This window comes from Apus apus, chromosome 1, assembly GCF_020740795.1.
Source record: "Apus apus isolate bApuApu2 chromosome 1, bApuApu2.pri.cur, whole genome shotgun sequence".
NCBI lineage: Eukaryota > Metazoa > Chordata > Aves > Apodiformes > Apodidae > Apus > Apus apus.
This window is the reverse complement of record NC_067282.1, coordinates 150,176,227-150,203,657: the sequence shown is the minus strand read 5'-3', so window position 1 is coordinate 150,203,657 and position 27,431 is coordinate 150,176,227.

Below are 27,431 nucleotides of genomic sequence, written 5' to 3'. Positions count from 1 at the left end.
TTTCCTGGATAATTCTGTGGGTGACCCATGGTAATTAATGTTTCATCTCAGACCCAGTCTGATTTCTCAGACAGCAAAAAAGCCAAAGCTCTTCAATGAGACAAAGGAATATTTAATCCTATGGGAGAATCTTTGATGTTTTTAACTGAGGTTTCCACTTGATTTATCACAGCGGGATTTATCCCTCTGTCCTGGGAATGCACATCATTTCAGGAAGCTGAAGAAAAATTTGTCTTAGGAACCTGTGTCCTTTATCTCCAAGTGCTATAGTTAGCTAAATGTCACCTCTAGAAACATTGTAATTCCAGTTAGTGGCTATATGGGAATATTCCTGATAATTTGTTTTGCTCAAATCTGTCTTCGTGCCCATAATCTCAGATCCTAGCACTGCGCTTTCAAAATGCCAAATGCAACAGCTTGGATCGTTAGCACACTTTGAAATCTGTTATTTGGGTCGTGCAAATGTGACTCATGTCCTTTAGACAGAGACTTTCATGCTGTAGGGAGAGTTGAGTGGGGAAAGGGGGATAATACTTAAAATACAGTAGGACAATTCTGATGTCGTGTATAGTGCTATAACTCCAATGAAATCCAATAGACCTATTTCAAGCTTAATTGACGTGAAAAATTTGCCCAAATGAGAGTTTTGTCATGAAACCATTTATCTCTTTGAAATTTCATTTCCTCTGCAATATTTCTTAGCAAGTTTGCTCACCACACACTTGACTTTGAATTTTATTTCTTCTCTAAGAACCTAACCTTCTCCTGGGTTGCAGGGAGATGCTTCACTGAGCTCTGTGGTATTTGCAAACCCTCCTGGCCTCTGCTGTCTGTTGGGTTTTCTCTCACGTTTTGGATCTCTTCTCAATTCCGCAGTGCAGTTTGTAATCAAAGTGATGCTAGTCTTTTGCCACAGTTCTTGCCAGAGTAATTGGTTTTTATCTGAAGGTGTTGGGCCAGAGAAGTGGAAGGTCATGAATGGGGCTCTAGCAGAGATGACAGTAAGATAACACAGTAAGAATAAATGCAAGTGAGAAAGAGAGGAGAGACTGGGTTTTGAGAAAGAACCAAAAGTATGTGTGAGGAAAAAGCAAAGAGGAAAAGGAGGAAGGACAATCAGAAAGGGTGAAGGGAGAGGAACAAACAAAGACAGAAACTGAAAAGCAGCAGTATGGGATGCTATAGATGCAACAAAAAAGTAGTCAAGTAGCAGGAAAAGCAACCTGAGAATAAGCTAATTAAAAATATATTTCACAAAAAATTTGAATGTCAAAGTGCTACCAATCCCTGTCAATAACACTATTGCATGTTGTGCTACTTTGCACTGGTGTAACATGTACACAAGGATGGATACATCCAGCATCACATTTTATCACACACCTTTTAATACTTAATTCTTCGTCAATAGAAAACTTCGGGGTACTGAGGTGTTTAGTCTTTTGGCCGATTCCCCACACATCTGCTGCCTTTGTATGTATGCATTGCCTTCTACATATATGTTAACAGAGGAAGAACATTTATTTTGCATCTACAATATACTCTCCTGAAATGATGTGTCATAAGGGCAGTGTACCTTGTAAGACATGCAAACAGTGAAGCTAAACTAAGATTTCACTGATGACCTCAATTTTGGCATATCCCAGCTTTAAACCCATCCCGGTATTTTTAATACAGGGTTTTTTTCTCTGCAATTATAAACAATACTTTGCATTTCTCTGATGTATTCTGCCCAAGGCATCGATAGTGTTCTGCAAACATTTTTGTGATTAGTCATGATGGTGGCCTTTTGAAGTAAGTGTTACCATTTTTTTCAGCTTTTGAAATGAATACATGCAGAGATCATGCTTTACTGAGAGTCACACAGGATGTCGGTGGATCAGAAGTGACAATCCCTTAACTTCTACATCCTGACCCACATTTTGACCTTCATCCACATTTCTTTTTCAGCAAAAAAAAGTCCTTTTAAAGATCACAGCATTGCATTTGTGAGCCTGCCTAAGGCCACCTCTCATCCACAGTAAATCTGAACAGGATGCTCATTAACCAGTAGCATACACAGTCTACCTGAGGTTCACTGTGAAGGGCCACATTAATACTTCATGAATAATAAAATGAACTGGAAAAGTTTGGATAATGCAGGTGAGGTCTTCTGTAAGACCTATCTGAATTAGTAATGAAAGAGAATAATTAAATTCTTGTTAGCTGACTTTACATTTGATCTCCTTGAAATAGTTTCTTATGTGTCCATCACTAAAGGTCTTCTGTGCATCATGTTGCCTTTTGATAGAGCAGTCTCTGGTCTGCAAGCTAATTACTTAGATTTTCATCCTGCCTGGTAAACAGATCTACTCTTATTCTTATCACAAGTCATGTCTCACTTGTTTTCTGGTAGACTGCTTTATTTCTTCTGTCAAGCTATAAAGGCCTTTTCTTCCAAGGCAAGAAATAATAAGTGTTAAAAACAAGTCCAGACTGAAACTTTATAGTCCTTTGGCTCCTGACAGGCAAAATACGTAATGAATTTGGAGTAAACAAATCTTCACTCTGCCTGTACTCACTCACCTGTTAATTTTATTCCTCTTCCTATGGCCTCACATCTTATTTTTACTGGTTCCCATTTCCTAAGAGGCATCTATAGTGTTTCTATCTCTAAATACCTTCATAAAGCTTTTCCAGACCATCTGTGCTGGTTTTGGCTGAGACAGAGGTTCTTTTTTCACACTAGCTATTATGGGTCTGTGTTTTGGATTTGTGCTGGAACCAGTGTTGGTAACACAGGGATGTTTTAGTTACAGCTGAGCAGTGCTTACACAGAGCCAGGGCCTTTTCTGCTCCTTACCCCACCCACCAAGTGGGTTGAGGGTGCACAAGAACTTGATAGGGGACACAGCTAGGACAGCTGACCCCTACTGACCAAATGGATATCCCCTGCCATGTGATATCATGCTCAGCATATAAAGCTGGGGAAGAATAAGGGAAGAGGGGATGTTCAGAGACATGGCATTTGTCTTCCCAAGTAACTATCAAAGGTGATGGAGCCCAGCTTTCCTGGGAATGGCTGAACCTCTGCCTGCTGGTGAGAAGTAGGGAATTAATTCCTTGTTTTGCTTTGCTTAGGCATGTGGGTTTTTTTCTTATTTAACTGTCTTTATCTCAACCTATGAGTTTTTCACATTTACTCTTCCAGTTCCCTCTCCCATCCCAGCTGAGGGGAGTGAGCAAGCAGATGCATAGTGCTTAGTTGCTGACTGACTACCTTCCTTGGCTGTCTCCCAGAGCAGTGCTGTGTCCTCTCTAGACCACCCAGCTTAGTTCCCTTCCTGGAACGTAGAACAGTGTCAGAAGTCACTCTGGTGAGACAGTGATAGTAGCAGCAGCAAAAGGAGCAGGGCCGCATGTCTTAAGGTTTTGTCTAGCATAAAGAACCCCAACCAATAGTGGCCCTGCTCCACAGTTGCAAACTACTTTGTGAAAATCCCTCTTCCTTGACATCTCTTCTGAAAGAGACCTTTCCTGACATCGTGTCTCTTTGCTCCTCCTTGCCTCCTCCATCATGTGAATTGGACTGATGGGTAGGGTGATGGTGTGAAGCAGCCTTTGCTAAAAGAAGGGGTAGATTGAGGTCTAAAACCTGGTGTCAGGATCATAATTCTACCTGCGTGCTTTGGAGTGTCTGACTTTTCTCCACTTGGTGATGAATGACAGAAGGGAGAAAAGGAGGTGTGAGAAGCCCCCCTGCTTTCATTAGGGGAAGAATGCTTAGTCTGCTGTAAATTTCTCATATTTCCAACTCATTCTGGAGCACATTTGCCAAGATTTAAGAATTATAGGCACATAAGTCAAATACCTTGCAAAATAGGTGCCATTATTCTCCCATTTTTCACCTGAGCTTGTGAGTAAGCCCTATATATCTTTGGGTCACTCTACAGCACAGATTTCTTCCATGTTCTATTCTGTTCCCTTATGTCAATTATATTCTAGCAGGGAGGTGATGTATGAGTGTATTTCATCAAAATAATCATGCACAGAGCCTGGCGATGGTGCTCCAACAAAAGTTATGTCACAGATACAGTGTGCCAGGAGGTGGCATCAAAACTTCTTATGGTAGTATCCAGCGGCTTCTATGGGCAGCACCATGACTGCTTCATCACAGCAGACACATCAGCATCTACCATATTAGGCCCATGGCCCACACCCTGCCATTGATCCAGTGCCTAGGTGCTTCACAGCATGCCTCTTCCCTTGCAGCCACACTCAGAAGAAGAGAAACATTCCCACCTCTGTTTCCTGGTGGGAGAACTGGGACACCACCAGATTAATTTACCTACCCAGGAGACTGTTTTTTTGAGGATTAAGGATGACTAGGGGGAGAAGGCATCCACCAGACAAACAGGGATGAAGAAAAAGCAGAGGCATTCAATGCTTTTTCCTTTTTTCCTCCTCCTTTCCCCCTCCTCCTCCTTTCCTCCTCCTTCTCCTCCTTTCCTTTTCTTTCCCTCAGTCTTTAATGATTCTCATAGACCTTGCGCTGCCCAGTCCTCTGACTTGGAGGACCATGGCTGCAGGAACAGTGTCATGAGGAAGCATTTATTTACCAAGAAGGTAGTCAAACACTGGAACAGGCTTCCTAGAAAGGTGGCCAGTGTCCCACGCCTGACAGTGGCATTTGAACAATACCCTTAATAATTTGCTGTAACTTTTGGTCAGCCCTGAAGTGGTCAGGCATTTGGACTAAATTATCATTATAGGTCCCTTCCAACTGAACTATTCTCCCTTCTCCCAGCCCTCTCCCACCCCTCTTTCATTGTGAGGCTGGTTAACCACTGAAACAGATTACCCAGAGAGGTTGTGGAGTCTCTACCCTTCGAGTTACTTGAAATCCAACTAAGCGTGGCCCTGAGCAACTTTTCTGCTCTAGGTCACCCCGATCTGAGCAGGAGAGCTGAGCAATTACTGCACACCTGATGTTGGCCTTTGATTGGAGATGTTACCAAGAAAGGGCTGACCAGAGTCTCAGCACTAAAAGCTGGTAATTAACAATATTTCACATCCTTCACCCAAACTAATCCTGGAAAAGAGAAACTGATATAATAAAGGAATGGCTAGAGAAAGCACTATTGTGAATACATTAAGGATTTTATGTGAGGAGGATAAGAAAAACATGTACAAAAAGTTCATTAAAATGAACCAGCAGGAAATACCAGGCAAATGTTTCAGGCCCTTCTGTCATTCCCCATTCAACTAAAGCCTGTAGTAAACACAAAAACCTCCTTTTTTCTTTTAAATGAGTAGGCAGTCCTATATTTTTCTATTCTGTGATGCGTCATGAGCACCTTCATGAAATTCCACAATAAGTTTAGCTTTGTCCAGTAGTTAAATGAAGTTACATATACTGTTACATTCAGTAATTCATTAGAGGTATGTGGTTATATGTGTAAGAAATTTTGGTATAAGAAATTTTGTAGTATAAGATGTATAAGAAATGTTGGTAGTTAACAGAAGGTTTTTGGTTTAGTGTCTCTAGAAACTTAAGTCATTTAGAGAAACAACAGTTTTTGCTAGGTCGGCTAACAGGGAGATGAAAAAGATAGCTCAAGGCTTTGCCTCTTGACTCTTATCTGCTAAGTATACAAGGAGATAACATACTTATGTTTTATCAGAGACCTGAATGACACATTGAATCCATCCCTGGTTTGTTTGATACTGCAGACCCAGTATTTTGACACACACAAGCAAAGTCAAGGAGGGTGGCTTCCTGCCTTGTCACCAGGCATAGCAGGAGGCACATGTTTGCACTGCAATTGAAGTGTTCTTGGTTGTGGTAACAAAACTCACTTTAGCCCTGCAGCTGGGCAGAACTTTTCATTTGAAAATGGCACCATGACCCTGTGCCTCAGACTGCGTGAACAGCTCAGGTTGCCAGGAGAGGTGGCAGAAGCCCTATCCCTGGAAACATTCAAGGTCAGGTTGGACTGGGCTCTGAGCAACCTGATCTAGTTAAAAATGTCCCTGCTCGCTGCAGGGGGGTTAGACTAAATAGCCTATAAAGGCCCTTTACAATCTGAACCATTCCATGATTCTATGAAATAGCTCGTAAGAGTGAACTTGGCCAAGCTGGCATGGACACAGAGCAAATACTGAAATGTGCCCAAGCTCACCTGGCCACCACAGCTCTCTTTCTGCTTTCCTGAGAAGTGCTCTGTGAGTCTGGATGCCATGTTACTCTCACTAGCTTGGTAATATGTCACTGCTTGTATAGACTCTCAAAGGTACTTCCAGGCCAGCAGCCCAGCTGGGGATGGGCAGCTACAAGCAAGTTTCAGCCAGACTTACTCTTTGGTCTCATCATAAATGCAATGCTAAGGGCCATGTGGGGTGTGCACAGCAGCCACCTTTGCCAGCAAACACCTTCTGGGTCTTGCCTATTGAGGGTTTAAAGAGCGGGACTTGAAAACATGCCCTGAAACACTGGTTGTGTTTCTTGGTGTCCTAAAAAGGCCACCATCATCACTCAGACATAAGAGTCAGAGGGGTGCTTTGATAAGGCCGTGGTAACCAAAAATGGCTGTCTAAAGTCAAGCTTCTTAGAGTGTGCTTAAACACCAAAAAAAATGGTATTAAAAAAAAAACAAAACAAAAAACAAGTTTAGAATTTCTAACTTTATATTTTCACAAACCAGGCATGAGAATGAAAAATGTGTTGAAATGACACTACAGTTCGTAAAGCTTTCTTCCAGGCTGAGGTGAAAAAATAAATTGAGGTTAACAATAGAAATCAGGAAAGTGGAGAGGCAGGAAATTAAACCTTACTGTTCTCAGCACTTATTCTGGGGAAAAAAAAGAAAAAATTAATAGCATTTTGTTTTGTAGCAAACATTTTTTCACAATGGTTCCTAGCAAATACCAGCCAGGGATATATTGCTTTATCAGAAAGCTGGTGAGCGACGACACAAAGAGCACAGGTGGGAATGCAGGGGTGGAAAAATAAGCAAAAAGTATTCTGGCTTGTATCTTAAGTGTGCATAAGGTACTACCATGGTATCTAATTATAGGCTGGGCAGGAAGTAACAGCTATAGTTAAGTTTTCTTGACATTCTTATCTGTGTGACTTCTGTTGCTTTCAACGTCAGTGGATTGTTTAAGCTCCTGTGTTCCAGGGCGGGTATCTGCCTCTGGCTGAATATACTCCAGACAGAGTAAGTCCAACTATTTCAACTGCTTTGTAGGAAAAAAAAGTAGAGAAAGCAATCCTGGAACTTTACCCATTCTAAAGAAACTTCTACAGCTTTTTCTTTTTCTTTTATATATATATATATTGTTGACACCCACAGTTACTTAAATGGACACAGTTTAATACTAAAAGAGAGCTCCCAGCATAACCATGGTCTAGATGTATGATCCCTATTAGTGCCAAGGTGAGACCTAGATCAGTGCCTGTCAAGAAGCCAAGGACAGAGCCATAGGCTTCCACCTCATAGTCTGGCTTCCTCCTGGTTTGAGTTTGGACCCAGTCTCTGGGCTCAGCTCTCATGCTGGCACCACCTGGGATCTTCATCCTCATCTGCTTGCACTGTGATCCTGCACTTGCTGCCCAAAGTGGCTTTCAGTGCAGTGCTCACTACAGGCTCTAGTACAGGGGCCAGTCTGACTTGAATCCAACCAAAGTGTAGCTGTAGTATTAGTCTGACAATTCATTGATTTTTTTGAAAGTTTCCCAGGTTTAGATCAACTTACCCTCTGGAAATGGCCAGAGGAGATAGCAAGAGATACTTTGCCCATTATCTTAGTCTGAGCACAAATTAATCACTCCTGAGCAGCTATTGAATCCTGAATAATAACCCACGGCCATTGTTTTACTCACACTGTGGTGATACGGCACTGGTTATCTTCTGGCCAAAGCACCTTAGACTCCAGTCTGCTCTACCTGGTACCCACCAAGCCCTGCCAGGTAAAAGGGTGGCATCATCCTGGCTCGTACATGGGGAGCTGAGGCACAGGCAATTTCTGATAAAAAATGATCTGTTTCTATGGATGCTTGCTGTGTTTTCATGTATGAGGATGCAGTGTTCAGGGTTCAGTTTGTTTTGGGGTGGTCTTTTTTTCTGACTGTGGAGCTTAAGGCTGCATTGCAGAAGTTCAGAGCAAAGATACCACTGTCTGACACATGTTTTTGCTCAGTTTAACCACAAATGCAGACATCTGACAAGGTAAAATTTCACCCTTGTCACCCAGGAGGAGTTAATAATCCTTCCTTACCTTGGACCCATGTTTTCATGGTGGCCTGTTTCTCTGTCCAGGGATGAATTATCTTAATAAATATATTCAAAGCAATTTTGGATTACTCATCCCCTAATATCTGGCACATATAGATCCTCTATATGTCATGGTTTCATCTAGGGATACTCAGTGTTAAGTCCCCTGTAACATCTATTTTCAGAGCCAATATTCCTCTCTCTCTAGTTTTATAGTGGAAGGACTCTGCTGACAACACAAGTTTGCTCCAGATTTCCAGCATGAGTGGGGAGCTCCAGCTAGGTTTGAGAGCCCTCAGCCCACATAACAGGGGTGTGACATGGATGAGTTTTCTAGCCAGAAAACTGCTGTCCCAGGAGGCAAGAACAAGCCTCTTCAGTAACCTCTCTGCAGATGCCATGGCTTCTCCCCCCTGCTCTGCCATACAGTAGGACCCCCATGGCCACAGAGGTGGCTGAGAGGCTTTTTCTTGCTGGTGCTTCTTACCAAGCTGACTGCCAAGATCCTGCCTCTCCCAGGACCCACCAGCTTTCTCTTGCCAACCAGCCAGATCTGTATTCCTTATTACATCCAAACAGATTGTACCAAATCATCCTGGTTTGTCTTCACTGCTTGCCCTGCCTATTAAGGATAATAACATGGTTTATCTGATAACAGCTACAACAAAAAGCTTACTGGAATTACAGTATATGTGTACTAGGCCAAATGCAGCCCTGGCAAACTTGTGTTTAAATTAATGTGCTTGTGCTAAGGGTGCCTTTGTTCCACTCCCTTCATTGATCTGTCAGCAATCATTGTATGACAAGCTTTGGTACATGGCAGGTAAAACAAAAGGGCATCAGGGAAAAACAAAATGGTTTCATTATCTGAGGAACACGTTATTGTTTGGGAACACAAAGACCTCTGTACATCTAAACATTGTACTTCAATGCACAATCCTGTTCAACCTGTGAGTTTTCTTTGTTTTTCTGAAGAAGAAAAACAAAACAAAACCCAAAAGTGAAATAGAAGGAAAACAGCTGTTAAACCTTGTTCCTTCACTGAAGTCCTTTGTGTTGTTTGTCTTTTATTAATTCTGAGAGATGCTTCATCTTCATCATAACCAAACCACAGAGAAAGTTCCAGTTATTAATGCTATCACTACTACTATCATAACTCTTTTGTAGCCTTCTTCCTTTAGAGCTCTTATGAGTCAGTGTAAGTCCATGAGAGCTAACAGTCAAGTTGAAAAGCCATCCCTGCTTTGGAGACTACTCACAGCTTCAAGCTGTCCTTGGCTGACATCAACAGCTGCAGGCCAGCAGTAAATCTGTTCTTAGTTAGGATTTGATAGTGTACCTTGAAATACTCTGCTTCTAAAAGCTGAGGACTTCCTCCTTTAAAGAACGTAGTGGGCAAGGGCTGCCTCCTATGCCATGAGCTCTCCCGTGGTTAGCCATCTTCCTTAGAGTGAGTGAGAAGTAATTTGGACTGCAAGTACTTGAAGGCTGTAAATCTCTTTGGGATCTCCAGTAGTTTTATGCAATAGGATGAGTGATTACAGGTTTGTGACAAAGGAATTAACCTCATCCATGTCTAAGCACTGATTGCTTTGAGTTTGAAACATGCCCCAGGACAACCAGCCCTCAATGTAGTTCCTACAATGGGATTTTCCCACTTAAAACCCAACTGCTGCCCAGTGTCACTGATGGGCATTGAGCCCGACCATGCCTGTTGTATCCCCTGGGCAATCAATCAGCTGACTCGCACTTATGGGTGTGGTGGTTGTCTCTAAAAGTCCAGGAGGGACCTCCAGCCCCTGTTTGCTTAGAGGTTATGTTAGTTTAGTGAAAGTTTTCAAGGACCTTTCAACATTGTGAGAAGTTATGAGGCTCTTGGGGGAGGGCTGAATGGATGCTTGGAAAGATGGATGTATGGCAGATACTTACTTTGACCTAAAGGACATTTCCAGAGAAGCTGCCTTGCTGGGTGTCCTCTTGGAGACAGCCAAGCTGAATTGACCATAAAGGATGGATATGCTGATATGCTTCTGGGAGGTAAGAAAGGTTGAGAACTTACACTGTGCCATATAGCTGTAGTAAACGATGTGCACGGGCTGCTAGCCAAAAGGTTGTGAAGGTAGCTCATTATTCTTTTCCTGAACAGAAAAAAAATCCTTTGTTTACCATGCAACAAGAATTTGTGTGTTATGGGATAATTGAAGCTCATTGATTTCACAGCATATTTACCTCCAAATAACTTTTTTCAGTGCATGTAACTAGAGACAGACTGCAAATGCTAAGTCCTAAGCAAAGTCTGTTTCTCAGTTCATATCAGCATCTGCTTTTCTGAAGAGGGATAGGGAGAAGAACACAATTAGCTGTCAAAGCTGAGGGAAGGATGGGCTTTAAAAAATCTCTAGGAGTCTTATTTTTCTCATACTGACTCTTGCATTAGATGGCCACATTATGGAAAAGGAGTTGCTCCCTTTATCAAAGCTACTTGGCTTTCAGGGTCAGGCTTTGGTATAAGGACCCATTTTTTTGCAAGCCCTTGTCTTGACACGGGGGATCTTGGGTCTGGGGTCACCATCTGTGACTCTGGAAGCCTGAATGTCCTGGGGCAGGGTCTAGGGCTAGCACCTCTCTGCTGCCCTCTCCTCGGTGGGTGTTGTGCACTGACACCCAGTTTGGCCTTTTTATGCAGCTTAATTTACTCTAGAGCCTGCCCAGGGCTCCAGTTTGTCATACCTGCTTCTTGTCATACCTGTTTCTGCAGGCTGTCCTGCCTGCTCCATCGTCGATTTCCTTCCCTGTATGGAAGGGGGAAAGAAGGTGCACACTCAGAACATGGCACAAACTGTTGCTGCAAGTCTCAGAAACCGCAATTAAAAGAAAAGGCGGGTTCTAGTTACCACTAGATGGTGCCTCCTGATCGCTGTTGAGGGGAAAACAGCCGTGCCCATCCAAGGAACCAGCCGGCAGGGAAGGCGAGGGGGAGGGATTGTGCAGCGGATTTCGGGAGCGGAGGGTCTTGGGTCCCGCCCGAGGTGGGCAGGCAAGGGGGTCACTGCGGACACGGGCAGGCAGAGCTGTCCCGCAGAAACACCAGTGGAAGTGGGTTTGTCTGCACTGTGGAAGCGTTAACCTCTGTGGCGTGTGAGCTGCCTCCAATAAGAAAATATGTTTTGTAGGGAAAAGATAAGTTTTTCCTTCTGTGTAACCTGTGATTTCTTTCCTTTGAGCATAGAAGGAAATTCAGTAGCTTATACTTGCAAGAATCATAGAATGGTTTGGGTTAGAAAGGACCTGAAAGATCATCCAGTGCCAGCCCTGCATGGGCAGGGACACCTCTCACTAGACCAGGCTGCTCCAAGCCCCATCCAACCTGGCCTTGAGCACTTCCAGGGAGGGGGCAGACACAACATCCCTGGGCAACCTGTTCCAGTGTCCCACCACCCTCACACTAAAGAATTTCTTTCTAATATGTAACCTAAATCTACCCTCTCAGCTTAAAACCATTTGCCCCTTGTCCAACCCTCACATGCCCTTGTATAAAGTCCCTCTCCAGCTTTCGTGTAGGGCCCTTCAGGGTCACTGGTAGGTCTTCCTGGAGCCTTCTGTTCTCCAGGCTGAACAACCCCAACTCTCTCAGCCTGTCTTCACAGGAGAGGTGCCCCAGCCCTCTGATCACTTTCGTGTTCCTCCTCTGGACTCACTCCAAGCTCTGTGTCCTCCTGTTGGAGGCCCCAGAACTGGAACACTGTACTCCAGGTGGGGTTTCAGAAGTCCATGCAATTAGACTAATCACAGATGGGGAAATGATCCCTGCAGCCTGAAGTTATCTGAAGAACTTATATTATTTGATTAATAAGCCAAATGTGGAGGAAAAATATCCAAAGGTGCCTGGGGTTCAGATATGTCTGAAGTAGCAATCTTAGCAAAAAAAAGCAAAGCAAGCAAAATAATGGGATTATCTCCCTCATTAGGAAAATAAAATTTAAAAAAATTACTTCTGAGCATCTTAAACATCATCATACGTATTTTTACATTTTACATTTTAAAATAGTACTTTGTTTCCTTCATGCATCTGTCATATTTTCAGTTTTTCTTTAAAAAATGTAAAGTCTACAGTCTTTATTAGTTAAAATAAATAATAAAAAAATGAGGTTAGAGTAGCCCCAAGTTGTGTCCTAGGTGCCTGTTACAAGCCTGGCCTTTTGACTGCATTTGACTATGCAGAGTGGATCCTGCTGAAGGCAATGATATTGAATGATAGAGACCCAAGAGATGGACTCACACATCAATTTACCAGAAGGGCCCTGATGAGTTTACTCTTCTGCTGTCACCATCCCCTGGTCCTCTGTTGCAGCACTGCCAGTCCATGTTGTCCTGAGTAGTGGAGGAACCAGGGACTGGACAAGTGTACAGGAGGGGATGGTCTTAATTGCCCTCTGCTTTCCTCTTCTCATCAGGTCTGTGTCTGCCTGAGGGCTGGTGCCTTGTCAGAAATCTCTCTCTAAGAGGGATTACCTACATCAATGAGTTTATTCAGGGACTATGAATTAAGTCAAACTGATGTCTGCTGCTTGTCTGAACAACAAGTGCAACTGCAAAACACATAAATATTTCTTATTGCAGCAAGGTTCAGCTCTGTTCTTGAACTTCTTCCCTTCCCCCCCCCCCCTTTTTCCTATTACTCTAGTGCTTCCTCTTCTGCTATTGTAATCATACTGCTAAAATAAGCTGGCATTCTGCTAGGGAAAGCTTTAGTTCCAAGACATGTCATTCTCTGCCACTGTGTTTCAGTGCTGTGGTTTATGCCAAGGCTGGTGTGGAGGAAAAGCCAGGTCTAGAAGCCCTTGAGGGAAGGGTGTGCTCTTTCCTGCAGTAGGAATGCAAAGACAGGATGTTACTATGTTTAGCTTGGGTTCCTCTTGGCAATAAAACATTTTCCATAAAATATCTTTCATAAACGCCAGGTGGATCTTGGAAATCCCATCCAGAATACTATGATACCAATAAAAAACACACTGAAAAATCAAGATGCTGTGTAGCACGTTGGGAACATATGATGTGAAAACATATAAAGCTCAGGAAATTGTTTTGGATAGTTAGAGGCAACTCTGCAATTAACAAGTCAGTAAAATGATAACCTGTAAAATAGTAGTGCTGTCACCTCTTATTAAGACCCCAAGTGCTTTTATTTCATTGCTTGTCTATGGTGCCTACATTTCAAAAAGTATAATTGGTGGTAGGAGACATCTGGAAAGGTTTAGAAAAAGTTTATGAGGCTAATTAGGGAAAAATGTATGTAGCAAAAACCTGATGCTTAGTTATACGAGATGATTAATGTGCTATAAGAGCCTACAAAGCACTGAGTCTACTGCTAGATGGCTCTCTAACCTAAGAGAAAATTCTGATACACAGTGGTTGGCACCTAAACTGAGACCAAGTCTGACTAAAAATTGAGTTCCAGCTCCCAACAGTGAGGATAATTAATTAATGGGATGACTAATTGCAGGGAGGACATGAGGACTATGTGACTTAAATCCTGATTATAACCTGGCTCTGATTCTCAAAACACTTAAACCCAGAACCCATCTTTGGGATATAAAAGAAATCTCAACAGATATTTTAGGCCTGTTATGTGGAGGGCAAACTTCAGTTTCTGATAAAGCAATTATAGAACAGTTTCTGAGATGTAGAAGTACAAATGTGCAGACACTTAGTAGGAATAAGTTTGTTTTTTTAAAAAAATTAACACTGCTGAGGCTGAGATGGGATAAGTGAGCCTTGCACAGTGACACCAGTCACTAGAAAGGATGTGCACATGAATGGTCACTAGAGGTAAGTAATGCAGAGGGGGCAGCACAAGGGTTCTGCTGTGCCTTGCTGGTTTTACACTAGCATACACTCACTGTGAGAAGTCAGCCTAAGATCCCCAGGGCTGTACAGTCTCTGGCTTCATGAAGCATGAGGTGCTAAAAGGAGCTGCTGCTATCTGAGTTCTTTACTTATAGCTTCGTACTATTCTCCCTCCATTGTCTTGACAAGTATTATTTTGTGAGCTTGCTGGGTTTGATACGGTAGGTAGGGCGTTCACCTTTCTCCCTGCACCTCAAGGTCGGTGTTGATGCTCAGTCCTATATTACAGTAGTCAGTGGTATGGTTTCTTACGCTTTTTCTTCCTTTTTGGAGCTCAAAGCCCCCTGCTTGCCTAAGGTGTGTATTTGCAGCTGTGTTTGCACACCTATAATTACGAATAAATGTAGTGGCGTAGCCCAGAGAGGCTGTATTGGCTTGCAAATAATGGCATGATTTCCTGATAAGGGTTTGTCATATACCTGCTTCCCTCAGACTAGAAATTGAGGCAGTGTTTCTCATGCAGGACCATTGTAGTGACTGGAAAATCCAGCTGCAAGTGAAAGGGAACCATCATAGTCTATGCCACTTTGAGGGACGTTGCTGAAGTTCCCTGAAAAACAGCTGAGTTCTCAACTGTGCTGGTAGTGCTTCAGAACATCTTTCTCTGCCTGCAGAACAGGGCTGAGGCTGGCTGGCTCGAAAAGGCTTACTGGCTCTCTCCAGCCCATTCTCTGTTATAATCTCAGGCTAAAACAGACAACTTTTGTAGAGAAATTTGGGATCTATGAATGCATCCATGTAGGATGTTACTCTGAAGAACACCAGGTTCAGAGAAGAACAGACATGGTGACTTTGAAAGGTGCAGGTGCTGTTTTCAGTTAACTTGTGGTTGTGTGGTGCTTCCATCAAATAAGGCCCTATAATTCTTCCATGAGAGCTCTGCTCTGTGGTCATTAAGCAAGAGACATGATGCCAAATTGTACTTAGACTCTTCTTTGAAAGTAATGTTCACAGAATAGTCTTTGAGATATTTCACTTGCAGATCTACTACCTTGATTGTCCTTCATGTGATTTGCAGATCTGAGCAGCTCCTCCAGCTGTTGACAGTCAGAGAAGCACAGCTGTTAGTGTTCCTTGAGACATAGCAAAGAGATGTAACAGCTGTCTGCTGAAGCTGCTCTGAAGACTAGCTGGGGGTCTTTGGAGAAACTGAGATTCCACGGCCCTTCCATTCAGCAGAATTGAGCACAGAAGACCTGTTGTGATGCAGTAACCACTATGTTAAATGGATTTTCTTGGTTCTGCTGCATCCTGCAGGATGACAGATAAAATGACCAGACACCTGAGATGGAAACTTCAGTGCTTCCTCTTGCTGATGGTAAAAAGTTTATCTCAATGATGTTTCTAAGCCTCTGTAACAGATGATGTAAGCCTTACCTGTTCAATCACAGAAACACTCACTGCATTTTTGTTATTTAAGTCTTGCATACACACTCCCTCCTCATTGAGTTTATGAACAAACCCAGCTTCTGAACCATTTGTAGTCTTCGTCTATCTGCAAAAAATATCTCATTGCAGAGACTCTGCTCACTCTATGGTATGAATAATGCAGAAGAATTGCTGTGTTGAAGCTGTCTTCATTGTCAATTTAAGCTGAACATGAATAATGGAACGTATTTTCTTTTCAGGGACAAGAACAGCTGCCATCTAAGCTGTTTAACCCCATTTGCCTTCTCACATTTCTCCTAAAGCTTGCTAAAGCCCCCGTGCTTAGCCATGCCATATAGGAAAGCATCAAATACATTTGGGGTTTTTCACTTGCTTGAGGTTGTGTCACAAATCATCTGTTATGCTCATTAAGCAAGACTAAACGAGGGCTAGTTACAATTATTGTGTGTACATCATTTGTCTCCAGCTTTAACTCTTTGGTTGCTGGCTTCCTGCAGGACTCTACTGGGATGTCAACAGCAGGGTACTGGGCAGCTAGTAAGTGCCTTCAGAAAGCAAAACCTTCAGCAGTGAGGAATATCATTAAGACATGTCAAGAGATTAAATATTTCAGCAGTTGGTGTGGAAACTATGGAATTAATAGCTTGTCAGTTAAGTCTTCAAAGATATAACTGACTTCCCCATGGAGCCTGAGCACTGTTAGTCACATTAGGTGAGGGTAGGAAAGCTGTGATATCTCTTTCCTGTGTATTTTTTTAATGGAACACGTTGCTTTGAAATCATGGGAGCTGGCCTGCCAAACTGAACTTGACTGTTCATTGGGAAATTCAGTGTTTATACTTGTCTATTCTTAAATGTTTGTTGGATGTTGGGTTTTTTTTATGCAGGGAGTGTATGTGTAGCAGATATTGTAACTAGATGTGAAAGCCACAATGGGGAAACCTGAAGGGAGGAGGGATTTTGGTCCAAAGCCCAATATGGGTGTGTTAGAAAATCATGACAAGGACCTGTAAAATATTCATTCTAAGAACAGTGCAAGAGCATTTAGAGTAACTGTATCTTAAAACTTCACTCCTTTAAAATGCTCTGACTTTAATTGCCTGATTATATTCCTTTTGATATAGCAATTTCATCTATATACTTGCTAACGTTATATACTAGAAGCATCTGTAACCTTGGGAGTGTACTCTTGATAATGAGCTTATCTTAAGATGTGTTCATGTTTCCTAGCTTTTTTCTTAGAAAACTTGTTCCTTCTTGGTTTGTAAGTCCCTCTTTATATGCTGTTCCTGAAGCATGTGAGCACCAATTTTCTCTCAACTTTTTTTAAGAAGCCAGCATTGATGTTTTCTACTTCCAAGACATTTCCCTCCATGGTAGAGCCTTTGCCCAGCAAGAAATGCACTACATTATTAGTGAGTGGGCAAGTAAATTCATCAAATGATTTGAGTAAAAAAAGGTACTCAGTGTTAGTGAGGGAGCTGTTCTGCATCTTGTGTGTGCTGACTGAATTAAGCTCTATTTCTCATATACTTAAAACAATGGAGCTTGATCAGCAAGTAGCTATTCCAGATATTTAAGCTGTCTCTGAAAATGGTATTCTTGAAGGGAGCAGGAGAGGCTGGGTGTGAGAGGCTCTTAATCAGTCCAGGAATGTTCTTCTAGAAGTAAAATGTTCTGTATTTTCTATACCATGATGATGTTTTACAGATTCTGTGGAACTGTTGGCTTATATCATGGCAGGGGATAGCCAGTTAAGTATAGCATGCTTTTTAAAATAATCTGAACTGCTGAACATATGTGCCTCAGGGTAAGAACCAGGAGACAGCAGCAGGGGACCTGGGGTGATCTGAGACCCAGACACTGTTACTGCACCAAAATTGCTGGGGATTTAACCTTCTGCATTTGATGACCTTTGCCTTTCTGGTGACCAGGCCATGGTGAATGGGGGTACTGCTGCCTTACCTGGTCTTTATTGAGGTTGGCTCCAACCATGCAGGAGAGACCTTGTGTCATATGTCCACTTTATGCTGCACAAGGCTCTGGTGAGAGGGGCCAAGTTTGCAGCTTCCTTCCTAGGATGCTCCAAAGGACCAGGGCTCCTACCAGTGACAGCTGAGAGGAATCTGGAAAAGGCTCACTTTCCCAACCCTCTTGCCACAGAAAGTTGTTGTTTTTTTCCAATAAGGAAAAGCAAAAACCCTGACAGCTGATTGAGTTATTAATTACAATACTGGCTTAAAGCTTTTTTGAAAAAAGACATCTGCCCAAAGCCTTTTCTGTGCAGATGTTTCAGCCTTATCATGGCTTGGAAATTTCAGCTACTTTCAAGCAGCACATTTACTGAAAGCAGTAAACTAGCTGAGCAATAGGCACTTATGAAGTTAGTGAGAGAAATAAAACTTAAACATGAGCTCTTTGGTCCTAACGTCTGAATAGTAAATAACCCCAAAGAAACCAAGGCAATCTGCCTCTTCAGCAGCTGTGCCAATGGGGCAGAGAGAGAGAAGTCTAATTCAGCTGGGCAAACTGCAAATCCAGAAGTTATTTGCAGCCCCTGCAGGCTGAGCTGTCTCTCCAACTCTTGCTAAAATGTCCTTCTCTTCTCCCTCTCCCACCCCTTTTTTATTTTTTAAGGGGTAGTAGGTAATGTGAAAGTGCATTTTTGCTGGCCTTCAGGAGCTGCTCAAGTTGTTACTTTCTAGACAGTAAGTTGGTGGGAAGTGAATGAAGCTGCAGAAGTTACCCCTCAAAATACAAAAAGATGGACTCTCAAAGCACAAGAGATGCAATAATTGCTATGAGGCAGGATATGAAGAAAGTTCTTCCTATGGCTGTTTCGTTGCTCTCTCTGTAGAGTGAGGTTATACTTTCTTGATGTGTTATGTCTGTTTCTAGTCTTCAGCTTTGGTTTGTGTTTAACTCACTAAATTCAGTTCTACTGGGGGGCAGCCACCTGAAGAAATTGCTGCCGCTGCAGGTTGGATAACATGGGGTACCTTTCACTGTTTGCTGTTCTTTTTCAGTAGATGTTAAAATCTCAGAAGGCCTGATCTGATAAATGGATCAGAGGAAAGAGCTGGCCTGTTCAGTGAGGAAAATTCTTGAGTTTTTAATGTGATCTTTTAGACAAAGTAGTACTAAAAATGGCACATTCCTTTTGCACAGCCTGCATGTCACTTAGTGTCTGGTTGCCTGTCCTTGTCCATAGAGTAGATCTGAAGATCTGCCCTTGCTAATATGTGTTAGTTACAATCACTAAAAGGATATATCACAACTGAAAAGGATAAATCTCCAGTGATATTTTGAAGGTGTCCTCTCTAATCTTTCTGTTTAATGTTTAAGAACAAGAAAACTTTAGTATTTCTTATGGCAAGCCTTTGTTCTTTTCTTTTGCATCCCTCTAGATTGAGCTGTGCTCTAGCAGGGAGGTGGGAGTGTGCAGTGAAACACACTAATGCAATGCTTGTTAGCCAAGTAAAATTATCTGTTTGTAACCAAGTTTGTTCCTTCAGAAGAAAGTCCTAACAAGACTCACAAATGCTGTAACAGAATGTGTAACTTCACAGGCCTCTCAGATACAGAGGGTATGCTCTGAGAGGCAATGTAGAACGCAGACTGGGCACTAACATGGGATATGGCATGAACAGGCTTTCTGCCTTCAGAGCTGCTCTTTAAATCTCTCCCTGGTATTCTTGGAAGGGGACGTAAAAGTGAACAGCAGGGACTCCAGATCTGCTGCACTGAACTGCTTGCTATCAGCTGCAGAGCTCCCACATACTGTTCTAACACTGCTCTCCCATGGCAGGCTCAATTTCAGGAATGGATGATGATGTTATTAAGCCTCTTCACCCTGATACTGCCTGGACCACCACTTGAAGTGTGCCAGACAGCACCCTTAGATCACTTAGTCTGAAATCCTGTTCCCTACAGGCTGCGCAGATTCATCGCTCTAAGCTAAATGTTCATGATAGCTACTGAAACCAGTGTTTATCAGCTATTTTGAGCTATTCAGCTCCATAAACGATAGGTTTTACACTTGGATCTGGAGTACCAGGGAACTGATTTGCCTGATTTGCAAACCAGGCTGCCGAATCCAAAAATATAACAGTTATCTGTTTATTATTCATGGCGTGGGGGAGGCAGAGTAATGTGCTACTGAAATTATTAACGTAACTGTGTAGTTCCTCATTACAGCTACCTCTAGTTGCGGCAAATGTCTGTGTTTTCAGGGCAGCAGCTTCTCCCTCCTGGCAGCAGCAAGCTCTGACTGCCACGGTGTCAATAGGAAGGCAGCAGCTCTGTGAAGTCTGCTCAGTGCTAATTTAATGAGGTGCAGCTCAGTAGTGCAGTACAGACCCTCAATCCTAGTGAAAGGCAGGGAATTCCCTGCAGGCAAGCTGTAGAAGTTGGGCTCTGACACTTACTTCCAGCTAGGTGATTATTCTCTGGTGGCTTCCATGGAGATAAATGAACCAAAATGAGTAAAAATATATTGCCTGTTTGGCAGCATATTTACCAATAGTTGTGATTTCCATTGCAAACTCAATGAGAGAAAGGCTAGAATTTGTCTACCATCCTGCTCCCATTTTCTGTCTGACACTACTCAGTGGTGACAAAGTTTCTCGTCCACTGTGGGAAGACAGGAGTTATCAATTTCCTTCTTGTCATTCTTTGGAAAAGTTAGGTACAGAAAAATCAGAATTCCTCTTGATAGTGATACTTAAACAGTTCCTTTTGGTTGAAGTATGTAGGTTGTCCATTTGTAGCTGTTCCGTCTGAGAGCGTCTGTAGAACACTAATCTCTTCCACAATCTCTGGCCTAGTAGCACCCCTGGATGCAGACATACTCTTTTCTTCCCTTTCCCAGCAACACCTAGTGCTCCACACACCCCACTCCTCCCTGCCTAGCTTGACACCGGTGTACATGAGGTAGGCAGCACATCTGTGTCCATTCTGCTGGCTTGTCCTATCCTGGCTTGTCCCACCAGTGGTAGGCAAAGTGCTCTCAACCTGCAAAGTGTCCAGAAATGTGGTATTGTATAAGCTAGCTGTACAAAGCCAAAGATGTATCCCAAAGTCTGATTCTCTGGAGAGTGCTGCAGTACACTAAAAGTCACTCCTGCTGTATTACTATGTTGAGAACAGTTCTCGCTGCTTGAAGATGTATCCTTCAGGTGAGCAGGCTGCTGTCTGATTTCTCCTCCAGGAACTCAATGTGGGAACTGATGAAGGAGGCAAGGAGAGGAAATCTAGAATCTGACCTCTCATTTTCAGGGCACAAAAGCATATAGTGACTTAAGGGCATCAGTAGAAAATTAGTCTATTTCAAGTCAAGCTGTAATTTAGCACTGAAGTTTCTATGTGTAATTTATTTGAGATCCATGGAAATGTAACTTTGTATTGGACACACTTGGAGACTGATTGAGGTTGTTAGGCAATTTTTGAAAATGTGATAAATACATTATTTTTTTAAAAAATTGTACCTTCTGATCTGCTGCTCACATCTCCTTCAAGGAACTTTAATCAATAGCTTTAGAATAAGTTTGTAAAGCTTAAAGCAGAGGAAGTACAACCCAAAGCAGTTACCTGGCACTGATTTTGTTTGTAGGTCCCCCTGAAAAGGGAGTTACTAAACAACATCTTCTGAAGGAGGTTTAGTTTCAGGAAAAGGTATAGAATTTAATTCTGGCTTGTAAAAATGGCAGTAGAGAAGAAAAGTGAACTACAATCTGAAAACAACTTACTGCCCCCCAAAACTTTCTATTTTGTTCCATAACAGCAAATTTTGCATTTACATTAAATAGTCTGGGTACAACTCACACCTAGCTGTAGTATCTTAAACCAAGGTAAACTGATTTGGATGATCTAGATGTTCTGACTGATCTACAGCTTTGGTCACTGATCTGAAGATCCCTTTGGTTCAATATTTCTTAGTCCTTGCTCTAAACTTTTAAGTTTTACTTAATACATTATTTCAGAGAGCGCATGCTTTAGGTGCTGTTTCACCTAGCTGTGGGAGCTGAGTCTGTTGGGCACTTTTGCACATACTCCTAAGAAGAGAAAGTAATTTAATTCATTATAGTAATTTAATTAGGCCAGGAATCAGTCTTTTAGTCAAACTGGTACCCTCTCCATGTCCATGAAGTCCCTCAGGATGCATTAATGCAGTAATTTATTCAGTTTCTTTCTCATTAATAAGAATATCAAACATACGCTGAAACATTTATGCCCTGTATCATGTTGCAGAATGATAACAGAAGTTTAGAAAATACTGAGTGCAAATGCAAAAAATATTCCAGCCTTCACCTAGTGGGAATAGTTGTCTAGTCTGTGGAACTGATTTTTCTACTTTAAATTTGAAATGTAGCCAACTTCCTTCAGGCTTTTTGCAATTTAAATTTATCTATATATGTGTGTGTGTGTGTGTGTGTGCACGCCCCCATGTGAACTGTATTTTTCTGTCTTTTGGGCAGGTTACTATTGACGTTTCTGCAAAGACAATATTAGTCTCTCCACATATAGCTCTGAAATGTAACACTAACACATTCTGCTGTGATAGCAGCTTTTTTCCCCCTCTCAGGGAAGGTAAGAATGCATTTGACTGAATTCAAACCTTAACGTGTTTTATTAGATCTCTTTCTGACAAAAAACTCCTCAAGGTTTTGTATGCAACTGTTGCAGATATGGATATTTTTTTTTCAAACTTCCCCTGATTGTGACATAGTATTATTGGCAAATGCTGCACTGACACTAGACAAAAAAACCTGGTCTAAGCCTTCTTAAATACATGCACAGCAGCAGCAAAAACTGATTTCCTTAACGACATAAAGGTCTTCTCTGACAGTGCTCCATGCAGTAAAAATAGTTCTTCTCAAGTGTGGTGATGTCCTTGTGGAGAATGCCCAGCCTAGCTGTGCTGGTGAAACTCAAACCTTCACTCTAGATATTAACTAAGCTCTATTTCTTGCTAAGTAAGTTACAGTAAATTGTAAGGCATTTGTCAGATCTCTGATCATATTTGCTTAATTACACTACTTGACCATATTACTTTATAGGTTAATATAAAGGTATGTAGTTTGAAAGCAGTTCTTCAGAAAAGCTACATCTTTTAGAGGTATTTTGAAGGCAAGTTCTCTTTAGTGGGTGCCAGTTTATTGTGACATGTTGCAACATGTAATGTGGAGGCCACTCCTCTGGTTAGACTTAAGCAGGCACCCTCAATGAATGTCTTTCTGTCTTAAGAGTTACCTTCAATAAGTCTGCTTAAGAGCTTTAAACTTTGTGTGGTTTAATTTCAGACTGCACATCACACATTCTATGCTGTTTCTTAAGCATAAGAATTGGTACTGGTGCTGGAAGGTTAATTGCTTCTCTCTAGTGAATAAGCTAAGGTTTATAAATAAGGACTAGACCGAAAAACAGCTGGGGCTTTGGTTTTCTGCAAGTGTGCTATCAAAAAAGAAAGAGATTGAGAGACCTAGGGAATTCTATAACATTTCAGTCTACTCTTTACCTGTTCCCGTGAGAATTCAAGGAGTCTTAAGTCCTTTTATTGCTTAGATATCTCTCATCCACTGGAAGTTATTGGTTTCCTTTCTTTTTAAAAAGACTCGCATGTTATGACCATGTACTATTATGCTGTGCTATTACAAGTTGCAGAAATAGTAACTCGATGACTATACGTGCCTTAGGGGTGATGGTTGATGAGAAGCTCAACATGAGCCAGCAATGTGCATCTGCAGCCCAGAAAGCCAACTGTGTCCTGGGCTGCATCAAAAGAAGCATGGACAATAGGTGAAAGGAGGTGATTCTCCCCATGTACTCAGATCTCGTAAGACCCCACCAAAAACAGTGTGTCCAATTCAGGAGGCCCCAACATAAGAAGGACACGGAGCCCGTGGAGAAAGTCCGGGGAAGGGCCACAAAGATGATCTGAGGGCTGGAGCATCTCTCCTGCAAGGACAGACTGAGAGAGTTGAGGCTGTTCAGCCTGGAGAAGTGAAGTCTCTGGGGGGACCTCATAGCCACCTTCCAGTATCTGAAGTGGGCCTACAGGAAAGCGGGGGAGGGACTTTTTTCAAGGGCTTGTAGTGAGAGGACAAGGGGCAATGGATCAAAACTGGAAGAGAGGACATTTAAGTTAGACATTAGGAGGAAATTCTTTAGTGTGAGGGTGGCGAGACACTGGCACAGGTTGCCCTTGGAAGTTGTGGAAGCCCCATCTCTGGAAGTGTTCAGGTCCAGGTTGGATGGGACTCTGAGCAATCTGATCTAGTGGGAGGTGTCACTGCTCATGCAGGGGGTTTGGAACTAGATGATCTTTAGGGCCTCTTCCAACTCAAACAGTTCTATGATTCTCTGACTTTATTTTTTTCTCTTTTTCGTATTGCTTACCCATGGGAGCACTTGAAATGTTTCGAGCAATATACAGCTGTGGTAGTTAAGAAGTGTTCCTCAGCTCACTGCTTCTAAATTGCAGCTACTGCAAGGTCTTACTAAACCTGTCAGTAATGCAGGTAATTTGGATATTGTGTTCATTTTTCATCCGCTTTTTCTTTCCATACTTATTCCATAACAACCTTATTGCTAGTGTCAGAGCTATGGGATTTCTCAGAGTCTTCCTGACCAAGAAAGCCTTATGGGTTGCTCTTTTTTAGAAAAAAGCACCACTGGATTTGTGTGGGTGCTCATAGGTGGGAAGCTGGCTGCTCTCAAGGACCATAGACTCATCTTTGTTCCCTTGTCCAAGGTGATGAGTCAGGAGCTGCTCTATGGGTTGTTTCCTGACATGGAGCTCCCCTGGGGTCCAGGAGTCTGCTCCTGCCCTGTCTTCACATTATCCATGGATGTTTAAGATGTTGAAATAATTGTATAAAAACTTTCAAAAATCCTGCAGTTTTCTGTGCTGTGAGCTTCCCTCAGGGCTAAAACAGTGGAGTCTGAGGTTCAATGCTGCAGATAACAGTGGCTAATAGGTTTCTAAACCTGTTTCTGAAAAGTTTGCTTATTACTAGGGTGAGCAAGCTGACGTGGAGGGTCTCTTTAAGACAACCACATTTTTATGGTCTTCAGCATGGATGAAGCCCTGCCATGTGAAACGATCAGTATGTCAGTTTCAAAGCTGGTTATAAACATCGAGTAGAGGATTTCAGAGAGAACTTCAATTAAAATTATAAAAAGCCCCTATAATGCTTTTTGCTTAGCATTTCATCAAATCCAAAACCCTAGTCCATTGCAAAACTGAACAGGAAAAACAGTTATTCAATATGAAATTGATCAAAAAGAAAATTTTTACTATTTTAGTGGAAATATTTTTCTTCAGGGCATTTGAATTTATCTGAAATCCAGAGATGCCTTATGGGAGTAGCAAAAGAGGTGTTCCATGACAACATATCTCTTCAGTAGATTGAGTGTCTTCACCAAATTTATCCGGTGAGGCATACTGAAGAGGTCCTACCCTGAGGAAATGCTGAAGTTGTTCCTTTTGACAGGCAATATATCAGGGCTAGATCGTGAATCATTTATCTTGGATTTCTTTATTGGCCGTCCAGTCTAAACAACTGGCAGGACTGTTTGCAGAGATTGAGCAAAACTCTTTAAAGGAATGTCCATGAGCTGATTCTGATCCAACAGGAGAAAGTACAACATATGTCATGTTAAAACTGACTGAAGGCAAATTTTGTAGATTTGACACTTCTTATCTACAGTATTAGTTAGGCATTTAGCATCAGTCAAAAGGAATTTGCTGTAGAATATATGTTTTAATGACAAATTAGGGAACACAGCCAAACTATGCTTTTCCTCTTCCCTGTATATCATGGGTAGAAAAGGCAGGGGCAATATCCTTTATTCTTCCAGCCAAACAGTTTTGATTTTCCAGTTGAGGCTGCATCACGTACCTTGTGCCAGCTTCATGCTGTGCTAATATAATTTTCCAAGCACACAATGCTAAGAAAGAACAACACGAATCAGAAGAAAATCAGCTCATTTCTAGCTTCTGCAAATGGAATTGTGAAGCACAGTTTATTTCAAAATTAAATTAAAAGCCATTTAGTTTTGTTCATTCAAGCAATAAATTAATTACTGGAGAAAGAGGTAGTTACACAACAGGATTACCTTTTGCTTCTGTAGACAGAAGATCAGTGAATCAGGGTGACAGAAATTCTGTGAGGAAAATGGCAGGGGAGGCAGCAGGTGACCCTTTTTCCTACAGAAGCATTTGCATCAGAGTAATCTCATAGTTCTATATTGTTGGCTGGAAATTACATCACACAGAATACTGTCCTGAGGTATGTTGACTGCTTCCCTCTGTAAAAGAGACAGGGAATTGCCTCAGGCATGTAACAGTGTAAGAGTGAACTTCCTGCAGTAACTGTATGGCCCTTCTCAGTGGGTTACTAGACCTGGATACCTCCAGTGCAGACATGCAATTTGCACAGTATGTTTCATATACTATACCTCAGTGGAGGATGTTTTAGCCTAATTTTAAGTGGTGGGTTGTTTTCTTAAATAAAGAATGGAAAATAATATTTGCTGGTCTTGCCAGTGGCAGTGTTTGAAGCAAGGCTGTTGGAGCCCTGCAGGGTCTAGTTGTTTTGCTGGGGCACTGGAAGATCTTTAAGATGTAAAAAGGGACCCATTTGACCCCATATTTTCTCACAGTGAGCTGCCTGGGTTAATCAGGGTTTATATGTAATTATTTATTTATTTTAATGGCAAAATAATTGAGACCATCTGGTCACTGAGGTCTTGTTTCAACTGAGAGCAGTGTCTGTTAAATACCCTCACATTCTACATGCACAGTACAAATGGCACACGACAACTGAATCTGCCTCATCTCTGGTGCCCAGCAAACACTGCATGTTGTCTTCTAGTACGTTATGGACTGCTTTTCTGTTACAGTACATGAGAACTGATGTATCCAGATGGCCCAGAACAGTACGAGTCAGCCTTATGGACACTTTCTGAGGTTAGGAGCAGGAGAGTTAAGTTATGTGCACACATGCTAGAACAACCAACGGCCAAGTCTTTATTTCCTGAGGGATGTTTTCTCTCCACTTGAGAGGGAATCCAATGGCCTGTTAAGGGTAATGCTCCCTTCATGAGAGAACAGGATGGTCAGGGAAGGGGTGGTTGCTGTTCAGGCAAGATGCTGTCCCTTCTAGCCACAACCTGCTAACCAAGTATTGGTAGTGCACCAGAGCACTTCACTGACAGACTTGAAATATGCCTTCGTTTCAGACATGATGTTGTGGCTTTGACTTAACGTTAAGTAGTCCCTGACCAGGCCTATTGACTTCTGTAAGGATAGTCTCCCTGCCTGGATCTGCCCTTTACTGAGAAAATGTTGCCTGTGCCCATTTCACTCTCCAAACCTAGATGTTTAAATATTTTAGACTTATTGAAGTATCTATAGAACTTGTTGTTCCATGTATGTAGCGGAATGCTTACCTCCCATCAGTGTGTATGTCAGATTAAATCTTGGCTTGATCTCAGCATTTTCAGCAAACTGTGAGGCACATTTTATAATCTGTAAAAGAGTGTTAGAAAAATCAGCATGCTGCAGAAATACGAGCTCATTACATGCAAATCAGCTGGTAGTCCACCTTCCGGTTCTTTCCTGAGCCATGGAAGAGACATTTGGTGTACAGCAACAGGGACTCTCCAAGTGGTGTGTCAGAACCGATGGCTGCCTGGCAGCCTGCTGTAATCTCTGCACTGGAAAAATACCCAACTGTTCCGCTCTGCTGACATGAAAAATACATCCTTTCAGCTCTAACAGCTATGAAGTGGAGCTCTGCTGGTGTCAGGCACATTTAGACTCAAAAGCTGGTGGCAGGAGAGAGCTGACATTGTGTTGCGGATGGGAGAGCAGAAGGT